General features: G+C 36.4%; 1 long non-coding RNA gene across 1 annotated transcript in view; it reads left to right on the plus strand.

Moving 5' to 3' along the window:
• The first annotated feature begins 3,637 nt into the window (after nt 1–3,637).
• The window catches only part of LOC107665570 (uncharacterized), a 17,793-nt gene continuing 16,014 nt past the window's right edge, over nt 3,638–5,416 (plus strand). The window contains exon 1 of the long non-coding RNA XR_001631565.1: nt 3,638–3,755. This is a non-coding gene — a long non-coding RNA (uncharacterized LOC107665570). The remainder of the gene's footprint in view (nt 3,756–5,416) is intronic.

Here is a 5,416-nt window from a genome sequence, read left to right on the forward strand (position 1 = left end):
CAACGCACTGGATAGCTGGCCAATCAGAGCACACCTCGCTTTTTTAGAACGATGAGATTTGTAAAAATCGACTCGTTTCAGAAAGGCGGGGCATAGAGGAGAAACAATAATGTACATTATATGGAAAATAATGTGTTTTTTTTAACCTTAAACCGCATAAACGCATTGCATTACACCAAATACACAAAATAATGTTCTTTTTAGCAACGTCATATGACTCCTTTAAGGTCAGGGGTTTCTTCAGATCCCAACTTCTACAGTATGTATGACGTTAGCAAGCACTACTAATATAAATTCGGGTATGCTGAGAATGCTCAGAGCTCCTGCTGAATATTTAGGACAAAGATCAGGTTGTTCTGGTCGCTCGACACACCACAGTCGACACTGATGCTGCATTGTCTGCAGAGTTAAGCATCAGTCAGTTGTTTGCCAAGGGTCACGGCGGGCCACTTTCAACACACACTGGTGAGGGGTCGAGTGCGTGACAGAAAATGATTATTGACTTTTCAAAGAAAAAGTTAGTCACACAAAGGAGGGATGCTCATATGGATGCAGGTGATTCTGTCCTTGTAGAAGCACTTTTTTAAGATGAGTGTTGTCTAGTCACAGTTTTGATCTGGGAAAGTCTCTATAATATCTGAATTATTTTTTCAAGGCGAGATTAAAAAAAGCTGCTTTTTGGACATTTTTGTTGAATTTTTGAAAGCACTGTCCAGTTTCAAGTATAGCGACGAATGCAGCATCACTCACACAGAAGTTACTTTTAACCAAGCAGCTTTCTGTTGGTCAATGCAGCGAATTCGTGTGAACTTGATGCAAAATCTGTTTGCCGAACTATGGTAAATGTGACCATATTTTCTAATTTGTGTCTATTTTTGTCTCTCAGTTAATTTCAGGACCTTCATTAACTGATAAAATGTACATCTTTAATGTAATATAAGTGGTTTTGGATAAAGCATCTGCCAAATACATAAATGTAAATGGAAACGCAACTGAGTGCTTCTGAGTTGTGAAAGAGCAACTTCTGAGCAATAAAACATTCCCCTGGGTTCAAGTGAATAATGGTGTTGATGTGATTGAGGTTTGTGAACAGGTGACGATAAAGATCGACTGTGTTTTCCCTTGAGTGTTGTGAATCGCAGCATTGTTCTCTGGTAATGTAATCCACTGATGTAAAAGCTATTGTCTTGTAAATGGCACTCGAGCATAATGAGCTGTTATCCAATTCTCTATAAAGAGTAAATGTTTTTTTTAATGATGTGTTAACTGGAAAGGGTGTTGATGATTAAAATGAGAACCACATGCTGTTGATGTGGTGGGTGCAGTAGGTTTCATAAAAGGAAGGCTAGGAAGACTGACAAGGTAAACAGCCCTGATGTCATGGGATTTCCCATGAGGTAAATGTATTGCTCTTAGTCATCTTTTTTATTTTTTATTTTAGATCAGTGTTATTTTATTCATATGCTATACAGTGGGGTAAAAAATGTTTTTTTTTTTGTTACTCCAAATTTTTGTGTTGCTTACATTTTTAACCCAACTTTTTAAACGGAGTACTATAGTATTTAGATTTAATATTTTGCACTTTTATTTTGATGTTTTCAGTTTTAATTTTAATTCCATTTAATTCCATTTAAATTTTCAGTTTAAGTTTTAGTAATTTTGTGGTTTTGTTATTTTTATATATTTTTTTAAATCTAGCCTAGATTTATTTCAGTTTTAGCCATTTTCGTACTTATTCACTTATTAATTTCACTAATTTCACTTTCTAATTTGTATTTAAATGTAGTCTTTTATCTAATATTTATATACATATTTTTTATTTCATCTATTTCAAATACAAAAAAGGTTTTTAATAGTTGTAGTTTTAGTTAACCATATTGACACTGCTTGGGAGACATAAAAACAGACATAAATGAGACAATTGTGACATACTGTACAGTAAGTGTACAGATCTATTAAATGAATGTGGATAGCTTGCATAATTTTATTTTGGAATTATTTGATTCGAAATATTTGAGTTCATATTGAAATATTGCAGACACTGTGGATCTTGGCAAATCTGAGTATGATTTGAGACATTGATGAGATCTCTTATGAAACTCCAGAAGAGGCGAGATTTCTGGGATCATTTTTTCAGGAGAAAAATTTGAGAATCAGGCAACCTCAGCATGTCTCTATTTGTTCTCCATGTAATCTTATGTTGTAAAGAGTAAACAACTGAGCACTAAAGGTTCTTTCCTAAGGGCAGTCTGCTGATGGATCTGTCCACAATCAATTTGGTGTAAATTAGCCGTTTTGATTGAATCTGGATGTGGTGGTATATTTGTCCTATCAGTGGAGCAGTCATTGTTGTTGATTAGGTTGGCAGAAAAGCATGATGGGACAGGGTCTGCTGCGGCTTCCCTCGGGCTGTCAGTTCCGCTGGCTGACTGGAGCATGTGTGATCCCGCAGGGTCAAAAGGGCAAGATTTAAATGAAAACTTTAAATAACTGCCAGGCTCTGTCATTACAAAGTATTACTGGCCATGTGCGAGCGGGCCCGAGCCACAGTAATGACTACATCTCCTCCATGTGCCTCTGCCTAAGAGGAGACAGCACTGGCCTTTAATAGAACTTATGTAATTACACTGCGTCAGGAGAGCAATGCCGTGCTAACAATCACATCCTCCAGAGAAACGAAATAAATAACAGAATATATTACCGGTTTTCTGCACTCTTTAAAATGGTTGTAGAATATTACATCTCTCTCAATTACGGCTGTTTGTTTCTGACTCAAATTCCTAGTTTGTGAATCAACTCTGGAAGCGATTCCTGTTTCTGGAATCAACTCTGGAATTTCTCAATTCATCACTGTTATCTTTTTTTTTTAAATTGGCGGAACATGTACACATAATTTTGTGAAATACATGATATGAGGGTTTTCCTCCTTTTAAACTTATTTCTATTGATTATCAGCATCTGTTTTTGCCTCATGTAGGCTGAAGCAGGACTCAGAACCTTCTATTGTCGATAGAAGTAACAGAATGAGTCAGTTTCACCCTTTAAGCTAAATCATTGAGCTTGTAAGATTAATTCATTATTTGTATATGCCTTAGGTACATAAAACACTTCCCTGATTGTGCATCAGTGTCTGTATTGTTTTAGGCGCAAACTTTTTTGCCACTCGTGTAGGATCAAAGAATGAAACGGTGACATCAAACCTTATTAAAGGGATACATCACCCAAAAATGAAAATTCTGTCATTAATTACTCACCCTCATGTCGTTCCAAACCTACAGTATATAAGGCCTTTGTTCATCTTCGGAACACAAATTACGATATTTTTGATGAAATTCGAGAGCTTTCTGACCCTTTTTATAGACAGCAATGTAACTGACACGTTCAAGGCCCAGAAAGGTAGTAAGGATATTGTTAAAATAGTCCATGTGACATCAGTGGTTCAACCTTAATTTTATGAAGCTGCGAGAATACTTTTTGTATTCTTGTATTTTATATTTTTGTATTCAGCGTGATATACCATGACACCTAGTTGTTAGAAATACTGATGTGACTAAACCTTTGCCTGAAATGTTTAAAGTTGAGTAAAGTCAAGCCAGTTTAATTTGTATAATGTGTTTTCACAGTGCATATTGTTTCAAAGCAGCTTAGAAGATCATGCCGTAATGCCCACATCGATCCAGCCAAAGAGGATTGTCAGAAGAAAAAGCCTTGTTGAAAAGCTTTGAGAGGAACCAGAATCAGCCAATCCTTCTCTGGTAAGGCACACATTATGATAAATGTATGTACATGTGCCAAATATATCTTATATATTTACATAATAGACATATAGCTTTTTATTATTGTATTACTATTAGCCATATTATCAAGTGACAGATGATTTTGTGTTTAATACCATTGGACACATGTCTTGGACATAGAAAACTGGAAGGAAAATGTTCTCTCATCTCTTCTAAAAGCTGATAAGCCTCTTTTTGTTTGCATAACTATGCACAATTATATGGTTAGTTGCATTTTATTATTCGCCTTGTTTTTCGCTGCTGTCCACAACCCTGTCAGAACAGATTTGGGACACATTTTTGGGTCACAACCCGCCAGTTGAGAACAAATAGAGTAGTTGGAATAGAGCACAGCGGGAGCCGTAAGTGCCGCTCTTAGACACAACGGCAGTCGATTAAAGAACGCCTGAGCCAAAGTCTCTCGCATGTTTCGCAGTGCTGCGGTCGTCCCACAGAGCCATCCAGACCAACTTCATATTAGCATGAGTGACTGATGTGTTCAGTTTTCTGACACAATGGCGGTGGTTATTCCTCAGGCCTGGGGTTTGTTGAGATGCAAGATCGCTTCAGCTGTCGTCGGTATGGGTTTAACTCAACTATTTATGATGTGGGAAGTACATTGTCAAATCTTTGATATATTTGGGTTTGGTCAGTGCTTTATTTGCGCTGTCTGTTGGTTGACAGCAAGATGGTCAGAAATTAGTCATGGCTTGGGGCAGAAATGACACTGAAAGTGACAAAAATGCCACAAATATTATAATAGTATAATATTACATGGTGACAGGCATTTATAAAAAGGTATTATAGCAGAGTTTTTGTGTTACAACATCTTGTGCATCACCATAAGATGCTTTTTAGATTTGATTTCATAATTAGCAACCGTAATTGTTCTAATTTGGAATTAATTAATTGATTTAATTTAACCATTTCATTTAAATAGGTATGGTGTGTTTTTATGTTGTTAGAATGCTAAAATTTCCTCATAAAGATACAAATGCTTGTAAAAATCAGTTCCAGGTGGCAAATTGGTGGTAAAAAGAGGTTCTTACAGTGCAGCAGGAGTTTTTGTGTGAGGCATCAGATCAGGTGCCCTCAGCCTTAATATTTGTAATCACACACATATTCAATTATATTCTCCTTCTGTTGCGTGAAGTTCTGTTTGTTGTTGAAATTGAAAGTGGCATGCTTCACCGGCTATCAGGACTCTCTCTCCCTCTCTCATACAGACACTCAATTCCCAGTGAAGGAAGCTATTTCTCTAAATGAGTAAAAGTCGCTGCTGTTTCATATCCTCCCTGATAAGGAGAAAAACAAAAGGGCCTTTTATTCTGACACAGAAGCTTCAAACAGCATCATCCACGTCACCTCAGATAAAAGACACTAGAGCATCACAGTGTAAGTGTATTCTGCTGCCTCATTCTCAGTGAAACTGAGGGAAAAAGACAGAAATTACACTTACATCCACTTTATCTTCACTAATCACTTTTTTTTAGTATTTCTGTATAAATTCTATACACTATACCAGTATGTTTACCTTAAAATATGATACAATGCAAAGCTTAATTAAAAATGTGTAAAACACCTTTATATGAACATAATACATTTTATTGTGTGTGTGTGTGTGTGTGTGTGTGTGTGTG

Source organism: Sinocyclocheilus anshuiensis, unplaced genomic scaffold (assembly GCF_001515605.1).
Source record: "Sinocyclocheilus anshuiensis isolate Anshui unplaced genomic scaffold, SAMN03320099.WGS_v1.1 scaffold407, whole genome shotgun sequence".
Classification (NCBI taxonomy): Eukaryota; Metazoa; Chordata; class Actinopteri; order Cypriniformes; family Cyprinidae; genus Sinocyclocheilus; species Sinocyclocheilus anshuiensis.